The sequence below is a fragment of the Ochotona princeps genome, chromosome 1, assembly GCF_030435755.1.
Source record: "Ochotona princeps isolate mOchPri1 chromosome 1, mOchPri1.hap1, whole genome shotgun sequence".
Lineage (NCBI taxonomy): Eukaryota > Metazoa > Chordata > Mammalia > Lagomorpha > Ochotonidae > Ochotona > Ochotona princeps.
In genome coordinates, this window is record NC_080832.1 from 25,311,961 (window position 1) to 25,324,899 (window position 12,939).

Consider the following 12,939-nt stretch of genomic DNA (forward strand, 5'->3'; position numbering starts at 1 on the left):
GGTGCCTTGGCCTGACCCAGACATGCCCTCTGGTTTCCCTCTCTAAACCACTCCATCTCCATTCCCTCACCTATTTGCAAGTGCAGTAGATTAGTCTGTGGAAGCCCCTAGAAGTCACTCTTCCCTTGTCAAATTTGCCCTCAGCCGTGGCAACTCCAATATGTCTCCAGATCTCTTTCCCTGGGCAATCTGCAGCCTCCCAGCTCTTTAATAACAACAACAATAATAGTAATAATAATAAAGGAATAAGAACTATGCTGGCATACTCATAGAGTTAACACAAATTTGGCATTAACCAGGTCCAGAATGCCTGCCAACTATTGATTGCTTTTCTCCCAGCAGTGTAACATTTGCCTAGGTAAAAGGCAACCTAGACAGTTGCCTACAGCTGCGGTTCATTTGGTATTTCAAGTGAAGTGATTTTGCAGGTTGATTACAAATGCTTTTGCTCAAGCACACCAGCTTCTAAGCTGTGTATAGGCTACTTTTCCCCCAAAGTGAAAAAGCATAGAAAATAATTATTCCTCAAAGTATACAAAACTTCCAAGCAAGCTTTTCTTCTAAAGACAGATTTGATTCACCAAGAAACATCAAGATAATTGTCACGATTTAAAATTATAAAAGAAACCCAGAAGCCTTTTGGCTCCAGTGTAAAACTTGCTGTTACTTTCTTGGCAGAAGGCCTTGTGTTGAATATTTTGTGCTGTACGTTGCTCTATTTTTTTTGTTTCGTTTTGTTTTGCTTTTGTATTTTGGCCCCTGGGACAGGAAACTGCAGAACAAAATATATTCACTTGGAGAAGCAGTCCTTCGGGGACTCACCAATTTTGAGCTATTTGCGCAGAAAGGGGAGAACGGCCCTTGGATGCTGTGCCCTGGTGGATACAAATGATGAGTTGACATGCTTCTCCCATCCCAGACAGCTGGTCAACCTGGGCGTCACTGTTTTGACACCAGAAGAGCAGCATTCAGATCTAAGCAACCCCTCCCTCCTACCACCATCACAACTATGTCTCATAATTCATTTCCTTCAGGCCATTTTTTTTCATTGGAAATTCTGAATGGGCTCAGACATTTTGCATTTGAATACACAGCTTTCCTCCCTGGGGGATTAATCTGTGGGACTTTGTAAAAGGAACTTTGCATGAAAACCTTCTCTTAGATTGTAAACCCCAGGAGGGCAGAATTAGACTTTGCTTGTTTAAGACTGTAAACCGGGAATCTGGGACAGAGCCTGGCTTTTCTAAGTCTCCACTTACGTACAATTTTTTTTAAAAAAAATTAACTATTTTTGCTTTATAATGAGCATTCTCTCCCTCTCTCCAAGAGTTGCTGGTTTTAGTTTTCAGCCATTCCGGATGATCAAATTGTGACTTATTTATTTAAGATTTCTTTGTATGAAAGGCACACTGACAAGAGAGAGATCTTTTATTTTTCATTGCAAGGTAGGTGTTGAACGTCTCATGTTACCTGTTTCTTTCCTGATGGACGGATGGTCATTGATTTATTTGAGCCCAGTTCGTAAGGTATGAGTAAGAAGTTTAAATGCAGGGCCTGGCGCTGTGGCCTAGCGGCTAAAGTCCTCGCCTTGAAAGTGCCAGGATCCCATATTGGTGCCAGTTCTAATCCCAGCAGCTCCACTTCCCATCCAGCTCCCTGCTTGTGACCTGGGAAGGCAGTGGAGGATGGCCCAAAGCCTTGGAACCCTGCACCCGTATGGGAGACCTAGAAAAGGCTCTGAGTTCCTGGCTTTGGATCAGCACAGCACCGGCTATTAAGGTCACTCGGGGAGTGAATCATCAGACAGAAGAGATTTCTCTCTGTCTCTCCTCCTCTTTCTGTATGTCTGACTTTGCAATTAAAAAAAAAATCTTTAAAAAAAACGTTTAAATGTAGGTCTCTGTATATGCTGGTGTTTTCATTATTATTTCTCATTCTTACATCAGAGCATTTGGAGTTAGTACAAATAATCATGTATTTAATTTTCTACTTTCTTATTAAAAATCTGTTAACCAGAGATTTATGTGTATGGGTAAGAATGTTAAGAGGTTTCTGGAATTACTGAATTGGAAGATGTTTGGTTAAGGAGGTGCATTGGAAATGCTTTTGTATTCTGATCATTTGGTGAGTGGAGAATGTCTCTAGGTTCTTGGGAAACTGCACTGAGATTCTATGGTCACTGCTTGCATTTAAAATCTTCTTCTACCTGAGAGAATATAAAGGATTTTTTGTTTAATGTTTATTTTTTATCGTATCAACCTCCATATCGTTCATTTAAAAAATTAACAAGCATATCTGAAGATCTTTCAAAATATTTATGGAAAATAGAATTGAAAATAATTTCGATGCAAAAAAATTAAAATCTGTATATTAGGGCTCTTGCAGATTTGTGAAGCACTGTGTATGTGTATGTATATATACACACACACACATCTGTTTGTAAATTTTACCCTATGTCACCCATCTCCGGCTGGTGATGTAGTTTGACAGCAAGGAGCAGCCCCCTCCCACTCTTCTCTGGACACAGAAAAGAAAAAAAAAATGAAGCATTTGTCCCACCCTCCATCCTCCTTACCTGACACTCCGCACCCTAATGAGAGGCCCACTGGGTGTGCATCCCTCTCAACTATGTAAACAATAGTAAAAAGAAAATTAAATTACACAGTTCTTAAAAAAAAAAAACAAAAACCTGCCTCACTCACTTTTTCCACTTTTTTCCCCTGATTCATTTTCATCTTTGAGATGTCTCCTACCTGATCTTTTAAGCTTACCTATGCCTGCCCTGTTCCTCAACCTTTTGAAAATAAGTACTTAAGTGTTTGATGAGTACATTTATGAAGTAGATCCAATATTTAAGGAAATCTTAGAGTAAAGTACTTGGGAGAATGAGTGCCCTTTAATTATAGTGTCTTTCTTTGAACTCTGAGTTTCCTTTTTATTATCTTTCCCTTTCAGGGACCCACAGCCCCTGTCTCCAGGTGCCTTGGTCTCCTTGTTAATCACCAACTCCCTCTCCTACCTTCTTCCTCCCCGCCTTCCACCTCCATTCTGTTCTGATCTCCACATTGTTGCTGGATTACATTTTCAAAACCCTACTCTGTCCCCATTTCATCTTACTGAAATTCCTTGCCCTCTTGTCCCTGAGCCTGGACGTTTTAGCCTGAACATCATGGGTCACTGCAAGCAGTGTGATTTTGCTTGATTCCTAAGGCCGACTCTGGAAACCACCTCAGACCCCATATTCTAAGACTCTTCAATAAGTTCATGGAAAATGTGTTTTGTGAAAAAAAAAGGGGGGGGGGGAATGTCTGGATTTCACTGAAGTAAATGCATCTCTTGATTGCAGCTTTGTGCAGGACCCTCAGCTCTCACTGGTGTTCCCTGCCTGAAGATTTATTGGGTGTAAGTTGCTGTTTCTCCCAGTTTCCCTGGAGTGCATTTCCCTTCCAGGTTCTCCCCAGTCCCTTTTATTTCTTAACTCAATATTCAGTGGCTTGTTTTTTTCCTTTACTTCCCATGTATAAAAGAGTAAATCACAGAATGTACTTGTGTTTAGTGCTCATTTGAGGCTAACATGCAAGAGCAATATACATTCTGAGAATTAGGTAGTCTCTTGCAACAAGAGTCTAGCCACAGACTGACAGCTCAACACATATTTGAATGCTTCCCTAAACTTCTGCTTAAAATTCATTAGATTTGAGAATGTAGTGGTGTTTATGTGGAGATATGGAAGTAGGTGTCAATTAGACTACTTGAAATCTTGCATTTATGGGGATGGTGTGATGACTCAATTGGCTAATCCTCTACCTGCAAGCATTGGGATCCCATATGGGCATCTGTTCATGTCTCAGCTCTTCCACTTCCCACCCTGCTTATAGCCTGAGAAAGCATTGGAAGATGGCCTAATGCCTTGGGCCCTACACCCATGTGGGAGATGCGGAAGAAGCACCTCTCTTCTGGCTTCCAATGTGCTCAGCTCCAGCCACGGCAGCCATTTTGGGAGTGAACCAACAGATGGAAGATCTTTCTCTCCGTCTCTTCTTCTCTCTGTAAATCTGCCTTTGCAGTTAAAGTAAACAAATCTCTTTTTTTTAAAACTGCAATTAGAATAAATGTACAATGACACTGTATTTTGCATTTCTTTTTTTTTAATAAAAGATTTATTTGCTTATATTTGAATGTCAGAGCTACAAGGAAGGAGAGACAGAGAGAGGCCTTCCATTTGCTGGCTTACTCCTCAGATGACCACAGTGGCTATAGCTAGGTCAAACAGGAGGCAAGAGAGAGGAACTTCTTCCATGTTTACCACGTGGTGCAGGTGCCCAAGCACTTGAGCCATCTTCAGCTGCTTCTTCCAGGTACAGTAACAGAGACCTGGGTCAGAAGTGAAATAGCTGGGACTCAAACTTTGCTTCAATAGATTGTTGACTTCAAAGGGAAATATTTCTGAAGTAATACAATTTTACAAGTATTTTGGATTTCTCTGTTACACAAGTAGAAAAAAAAAGAGGAAGAAATACAAAACTGAACAATCATGGGTTTTCTCTCATGCATGTTTATGACTGTTTGGAGTTACTCTCTGTCCAGCAGCTGGGGTTTGGCCAATTGGTCAGTTTTTAGAAATGCACATTTTCAGATGACCCACATCTAAATCAGGACGATGTCCACGTGTCCACTGGTGCAGCCTGTGCTTTTTGCCAGCTTGGATGTTCTTTATCACTGGGGGCACTGGCTACTCTGATTTCCTTCACCACCTCTTGATTTTGAAGTTCATGCGCTTGGAATCATTTTGCACATGCTTGTTTGTGTTTGGCTTCTTTCACTCAAGGTCATGTCTGTGAGGTTAATCTATGTCCTGGCATGAGCCAGTGCTGAATAGGGCCTCACTGTCTAAACACAGTGACATTGGCCTTTGCAATCTCCTGTTGATGGTCGCTTGGATTATTTCCAGTTTGGGGTTATTGTGAATCAAGTTATTATTAACCACTGTGTACAAATCTTTGGGTGAGCATAATATTTTCTGTTTGTTTTTAGTAAATATCTACAAATGGGATTATTGAGCAAAAGGATTAGAATCTCTTTGTAACTTACTCTTTTGTTAATGTAATCTTTTATGTAATATTATATCTTTATGTGGGTTCGGCAGCGTGGCCTAGTGGATAAGGTCCTCGCCTTGATCCCATGTGGCCGCTGGTTCTAATCCCGGCAGCTCCACTTCCTCTCTATCTCTCCTCCTCTCAGTATATCTGACTTTGTAATAAAAATAAAATAAATCTTTAAAAAAATATTATATCTTTATGGTTTGAATTGTTGTTTCCCTGATGTTGAGTGCCTGTTGCCCTGCTTACTAAGCAGTTATATATCTCTCTTAGAGAACTGTCTCTTCAGCCTTTTGCCCATTTTTAGAGTTTTCTTTATTATTGATTGGTAGGCCTTCCTTATGTGTAAGTCTTCTACCAGCAATGTGATTAAGGACATTGGTTTACATAGGGTTTTTCTTCTTGGGGAACTCAGAGGCAGTAATTTGAGAGAGTTGTTTCACACGTTTTGTCTTCACGAGACTGTAAATGTTGAAAGTTGGGAGGGGAGAAGATGAAGGACGATAATGTGTTCTCTTCTGTCATCTGAGAAATATGTTTTCTTTGGCCTGGCATGATGGCTCAATGGGTAAATTCTCACCTTGCAAACACTGGTATCCTATATGGGCACCGGTTCGTGTTCTGGCTGCTCCACTTCCCATGCAGCTCCTTGCTTGGGGCCTGGAAAAGCAGTGGAGGATGGCCTAAAGCCTTGGAGTGTGTACCATATGAGAGATGCAGAAGCTCCTGGCTCCTGGCTTTGAATGTGCTCAGCTCCGGCCATGGCAGCCATTTTGGATGTGAACCAGTGGATGGAAGGTATTTCTCTCTGTCTCCTTCTCTCTGTAAATCTGCCTTTCCAATAAAAGTAAATAAAGCTTACTTTTTATTTACTTATTTTTTATGTTTCATTGGAAAGTCAGATATACAGAGAGGAGGAGAGACAGAGAGAAAGATCTTCCTTAGCCAGAAACTTCCCCCAGTTTTCCCACGCTGGTGCAGGGTCCCAAGGCTTTGGGCCGTCTTTAGCTGCCTTCCCAGGCCCCAAGCAGGGAGTTGCATGGGAAGCAGGGCTACCAGGATTAGAACCTGTGCCCATATGGGATCCTAGTGTGTTCAAAGCAAGAACTTTAGCCGCTAGGCCACCATGCCAGGCCCCTAAAGCTTACATTTGTTAGTAAAAGTAAATAAATAAAGCAAGGCTACCGCGCCGGGCCTGATTTTAGTCATTGTGTAGAGGGCTCAGAACATACCTGTTCTGAATCAGGAAGACTTCTGTCCTTTGTGAAGAAATTGATCAGTTACTCCTTTAATCCTTTTTTTCTATGACAAAAAAATTATTCCAATGTTTATAGAAGCTGAAGCTGTAGGAGAGAGGAAAGAGTTATCTTTTTTTTAATAGGGCTAGGAAGGGGCTTAGCAAGGAGTGAGGGACATTAGATGCTTACGGTTGGAGGAAAGAGTGGATGCAGAATTCGGGGGCAAGGGCAGTGATGAGTGGAGAGTGTGGCCCCTGTTCTGCTTCAGCCAGTAGGGGCTGAGATGGGTTGGTTTTGGGATGGGGGAGTATTGTACTTTCTTTTGCCATTTAACCATGCTTTTGCTGGGGTACAATATTTTGGAGACACAGCCTACCAGTTAGAAGAACACTGTCTGTTTGTGTAGTACATTTGGTCTGATGATGGGTCTGTGTATGTGATCAGATGGGATCAGTATTGAAGGAGACGTATGTTTGACCATCCCATTGTATTTGGCGGGGGGAGGAGAAAGAGAGCAAGTGTGTGTGTGTGTGTGGGGGGGGGGGTTGGAGAGAGCACCCATGTGCCAGGGAGCACTCCCGTCTACTGAAAGACTCCTTAAATGTCTGCAGTGGACTGGGAGTTGGGAACCCCATCCAGGTCTCTCTCGTGGGATGGCAGAAACACAACTACTTACTTGGGCCATTAATTCTGTCTCCCACAGTCTGTATCTGCCGGGATCTGAAATCAGGGATGGGATCTGTGATGGAGCCCAGATACTCTTAGGTGAACCAGCAGCTTAGCCTCTGGCCCCAATGCCTGTCCCTAGTCATTTAAAAAACGCTTCCTGCATGCCAGGCATTTTTATAAGTGCAGTGCAAATGCTAAAAGATGGAACAAGTTTGGTATATTCACTTGAAAGTCCTTACACTTATGGTTATGCTACTTTGTACTGTAAGAGAACTTCTGGCCGCAAGGTTTCCTTGCATACATCATGGGAGGGTACAGACTCTGTGAGCATTAAGATACAGGAAGATCTCAAAAAATGAAGAGATGATTGGTATATGCACTTCTTGGTATATGTGGGTAAAGGTTGCAGAAATGCTTGCAGCTGTTTGCATGGTAACACAGAGTTCCAAGCTGGGATGATTGGCAGGTATCCATGACTGCTTGACTTCCTGATGAGAGTTGTTCAGTGCTGACCAGACTCTAGCAGGCATTTATGATGAAATGGGGCATTCCAGACCCAAAGCCACATTCCTTTCAAAAACTCACAAAGTTGTTTTTAAGTATCCTATATATGAAGGCCAAAATGTTGTCTACATCAATACTTAATTCACTTCTTGAGTAAAAGTTTTTATACGGGCATTTTTTTTTCTGTTTTGGGGTGAATGAGACAGACTTTATGCCAAATTTTCAAATTTTAGAATATCCTGAAGATATTTGAAGAGAATAGCCATAATTGCTCCCAAGAGTAGGTAGAGATTAGAAGTAATTTGACAGCAATTCCAGATGGTCATCAAAAAAATGAGTTTCCCTTGAGTTCTTGATTACTAACCCTGAGCGTTTTGTTGTGTCTCCAGAGCCATGCGGTCATCCTGCGGCAAGGATGCAGGAGCCGGAGCCCAGACTTCACTCTGTGAAAGCAGATGGTGCCAGAAGAAGAGAGAGCTTGTAATCTCCCGGATGGGCAGAGCTCAAACTGATTAATTCCCATCCAGGGGCAGTCTCTGTTTTGGCCTGACTTCTGGGAGCCCAGAACTCTTAAAAGATGTTTTCTTGGAAATAGTGAACTCTTTTCTTGTGTGTCCCGGCGTTCTTGGCTGAGTCGCCTTATACTCCGGCTGCTTTCATGCTTCACTATTCAGCTGGATCCGCACTGGCTGGGAGAAGGAGGCAGCCGAAGGCTGGGCGGGAGGGCCGTGAAAAGTCTTTCCAGGCCTTTCCAAGGAAGGATGCAAATGTGCCCGGGAAGAGCATGGCCAAGGTTCATTTTCTCAAGTCACTTGAACACTTGAAGCTTTCTGTTGCTTTCAATAGAGAGTTTCCCCCTCTTTTCCTTTTGATGTAGATTCAATTAGGATTTAGAAGCTCTGTCTTCTTAACAGTAAGAATGCCTTTTTTTTTCTGTTGAAAATGAAATGATGAATCAAGATAAACACTGTACCTCTCTTAGTTTATTTATGGAGGCCGACTAAGATGAAGTTGTTGTAACAGTTGCCGTCAGCAATGTGGCTGACATTAAACTGATTATAAAGATGAAAAGTGTCATAACTTCAGAATGAATTGTTTCCTTTTTAGGAAAAATGTACTTATATATTCATCTGAGGATATAATTGTTTCTTTCAAGGATGATTTTGAAAACAGTAATCAACACATTTTACAAGGCTTTATAGTGGAGAATCTTTTAATAGGAACTTTAGTTTGCTTTTGGGAGAAAGTGATTATGCGCGGAAGGAAATCTGTAAAACATTTCATAAACAGTGTTTCTGTACCTGTACGACTTCATAAAATCTGATTTTTATCAGACCTGGTTTCTTATTTGTATCTGTTTAAATATTAAGGTTTGATGCTGCAGATGTTGTTGGAAGGAAATCCTGTTAGGCGAACACTTTTGTGAGTTACCACCACAACTAAATCTATGCGTTACTGAAATCCTGACAGTCTCACTTTAAACCATGTGGGAGCTTCCAGAAGTTCACGGACAACATGCTGATCTTCAAATTCCATTTTCTGTGAACTTTCTGAAATCCCCTTGTAATGATGTTACAAATTGACAGCAAGTATGTTTGTTTCAGGTCGTCGTGGGGTTTGGCTTTCAATGAGACAATTAGGGATGCTGTTTTTTGTGGTTTTTTTTTTTTTGCTTCCTCATGGTTCTGTTACCCAGCATAGCTTCTTGACTGGGCTGATGGAGGGAAGTAGAAAATTCACAGATCTAGGTTGACTTTGCACATCTAAGTTGGCTTTACTCATTCACATAACTTGTGCAATGGTGAGGCATCCTTCTGGAGATTGTTTGAGCTGGATGCTTTCCTTGCCAAGCCTACCAGGGAACTCAGCTCTGTTGTATCTTTGAAATCTTCCTGTGCCTCCCTGAAGATGGTGAGAATGATTGGAAGGAGTTGTGCTCCCTGCAGACATGGCCAGTCTTGTGTTTTAATGAAAATGCTGAGTGTATTCAGCATTTATTCATCCCACAAGAAACATTTTAAAAAGGCTTATTTTTATTTGAAAGACAGATTTAGAGAGCGCGAAGGGGAGACAGAGAGTCTTCCGTCAGCTAGTCCACTCCCCAAATGGTCTCAGCCACTGAAGCTGCGCTGACCTGAAGCCCAGAGTTTCCTTTGTGTCTCCAGGATGGGTGCAAAGCCCCAGACCTGGGATCACTTTTCTCTGTTTTCCCAGGCCATGAACAGGGAACGGGATCACAACTGGAACAGCTGGGACATGAAGTGGTACCGACATGGGATGCTAGCACCTCAGGTGGAGGCTTAACCTATTTCACATGGCACCAGCCTGTGTCCTATAAGTGTTATTAAGTGCCAACTTACGAACCAGAGATAATAATTTGTGGGGATATTCACAATAGTGTATACTAACAAGTGCGGCATCATATGACTTATAATCTTGATCAGTACCTACCATGAGAAAAGGAAAAACCAACAAGAAGACACACCTTTTTCTTTATTTGAAAGAGAGAGGGAAGAGAGAGCTTCCACGTCTGTTGGGTGACTCTCCAAATTGTGCCAGTACCAGGCCTGGGGCAGGCTGAAGCTGGGTGCTCAATCAGGGTCGTGGGGCTTGAGCTCCTGAAGCCACCCAGGATGTGTGTCAGCACAAGGCTGGCGTGGAGAGTGGAGCCAGGACTCAAATACAGGGTATCTGACAGAGGCTGCAGATGTGCCCAGTGGTGGCTTAGCTGCTCCCTGCAAATGCCTACTGTAAGTGTGCTTGTCTCTGCAGACACGGAACTTTTTTTTTAATTAAAAAAGCATTGACAGTCATGTCTCATGTTTGTGTTGATAGAGAAAGGCACAGCACAGTAACATGTGGCCCCTCTCCTATGTAATAGAAGCCCAGAGCTGCCCAGTCCCCTGTCTCAGCATAACTTAGCACCTGCTGCTCATATTTTTCTCTTCCCCCACTCCCCACCAAAGGCATTCTTATCTGGCATGCTGTGGTATATTCTGAATACTACGAGAATTCAAAGTTTTTTCTTCCTGATGGTTGAAGCATTCTGTTTGGTTTATATTTGTGTGTGAGTGAAACTTGCTGCTAATATAAAACCAATCCTACTAATAGTTTAACTTGTACCATATTAGTAGTCTAAGCAGTTATACTGTATTTTTCTCACTGTTATGACTGCTTTTGAAAAAATATAGATCTTGATGTCAGTGTTGTGGTTAAGCCGTGGCCTAAAACACTGGCGTCCAAATGAGTGCCTCTCCAGCTCTCTGCTAATGTGCTAGAGAGCTGTGGAAGATGGCCCAAGTTTGTGGAGCCCTCCTTGCCACCCATATGGGAGACCCAAATGGATTTCTAGCCTCCGGGCTTTGACTTGGCCTAGTCTTAAAAATGTGTGTGTGTGTGTGTGTGTGTATAATCTATCTTCTACAGGAGACTCCAGAGGAAGCAAAGAGGCAGGGGAGGTTTGTTGTTCTAGCCCTATCCAGTCTTCATCCAAAGGAAGAGTAGATTCCTGAATGCTGCGTGTAGTGATATTATTGGACCACATAAAACAACTTTACGTGTTCATCACTAAAATCATGCAGGCCCAAAGAGATGATATAGTAACCCACAGAAATGGGCCAACTGCATGTGTGAGAGCTTGTGAGCCTAATTTTCTAGGTGTAGGATTTTAGTCCTGTTCCTCTTCAGAGCAGGTTTGATGTGAGTTTGGCCTTTTACAGGGTGATGTTGTGGCAAAGGACAGTTTCCCATGAGCATCTCATTCATCCTAGCACTTGTGTTGCAAACCTTCTGTGGAGAGGCAGAGTAGAAGGTGAACCTCATGCTGCTATGGGTACTGTCCATGCAGCAGGAGCTGAGGCTTTTCAGTAAGGTGTGTGTATGACAGACAATAATATTCTTGTTTATTTTCAGTTGCTTTTTGGCAGCGATCATTGCAATTTTTTTTTTAAAAAGCGTTTTTCTAGTTATAGTCATGATTTTTTTTAATTCTTAAAGTTGGGGAGGGACAGTACCTTACCACATGGCATTGAGCCCTTAATTCCCAGAGGGCTTGGAAGGATGTTTATAATTTTTTAATACTGAAAGTCTGGCCTGTAGAGAGAGAGAAGTCAGGTGTGTGTGGTGATTTAGCAATATTGATGGAGTGCATGATCTCTCCGTGTCCACTGTGGGAAAACGACTGTGACTATTTTAAGATGTGCCTGAAGAGGGAGAGATGGCTGTGCTAACACTCCCTCAAACAGTTGGTTCCAAAAGTTAAGTGAAACTTTTGGGAATTAAGTGGGCTGATGAGGGAGGACTGGATAGTTGTTTCCGGATGGTTCTTTTCCAGATCAGCATTGACTAATTTGCTGGCTGTGGAGCTGGGTGGGATAATTTGCACACCTAAGTGCCTGGGATCATTTGATCAGTTCAAAGCAGGCTTGCCGGTAAGGGGCAGTCCTGTCCCTGGTCTGGATTCTGACCACGAATTGCTGTAGCCCCTGGGCTGATGCTGAAAGCAAGAGCAGCCTCTCCTCAGCAGTAATTTTCCACTACTGACAAAAGCCAAGAGAATTTAACCCTGTATTCATGGTACTGCCTCTCACTCACCAGGAACCAAACAGGCAAAGAAAATACCTTGGAGAGTTACTTTACTACTCTAGACCAGAAGTGTGGAGAAGACCCGAGATCTAAAATGTGCCACCCTCGTCAGATGCAGAAATTTGACTGTTGCATTCATCTGGCTTCTTATCCTGATGCTTCTTTCCTGGCAGAAGTTCAGGAAAACCTGTTGAGTTTAGGTGGCAGCAACAGGCCCAGGTGTTTTAGAAATTTGGTTCTGATGAGGAAGCCGCCCAAGGACCTGCTGTGGTTTTAGCAGATGTCCCTTCCCACTGTGGTTCGTCACCCTCGGAAATATTGACTTCATCTGTCCGCTTCTTTGCACGGGAAAGAAATGTTAGACAGGGTTCAGCTTTACTTAATCCAAGAGAGAGAAACGTGAGAAGGAGGGCATTCCTGAGCAGGCAGAGGGAGGCAGGGAGACTAGAGTGTCACTTGGCCCAGGGTTTCAGAGGGACATTAACTATCCACTCAGGAAAAAAAATGGGACATCCATTGTCCTGCCTTGACACCACATGCTGTGCCTGCAAAGTGTAACTGCAACAATTCTCCCCAGATACGCTCAGCTCCTGAGCTCCAGCCAGGCTTATTGGCTCTGAGGAGTTTGTGGATTAGGCATTGCTGCAAAAGCTATGCAGTTGCAGCCAAATAAAGTTAATCTTAAAAAAAAAAAGAGAGAGATTACTGCAGCCAGCATTGTGACTCAGTGAGTTAAGCCACTACCTGAGATACTGGTGCTCTGTATCAGCACTCTGACTGGAGTGCTGCCTGCGCTGCTTCCAGTCCAACTCCCTGCTAATACAGCTGGGAAGACAATGGCAAAC

At 42.7% G+C, this 12,939-nt stretch overlaps 1 protein-coding gene across 2 annotated transcripts in view; it reads left to right on the top strand.

Moving 5' to 3' along the window:
- Nucleotides 1-12,939, top strand: part of NHSL1 (NHS like 1) — a 262,622-nt gene that overhangs the window by 42,699 nt on the left and 206,984 nt on the right. The window lies entirely within an intron of this gene.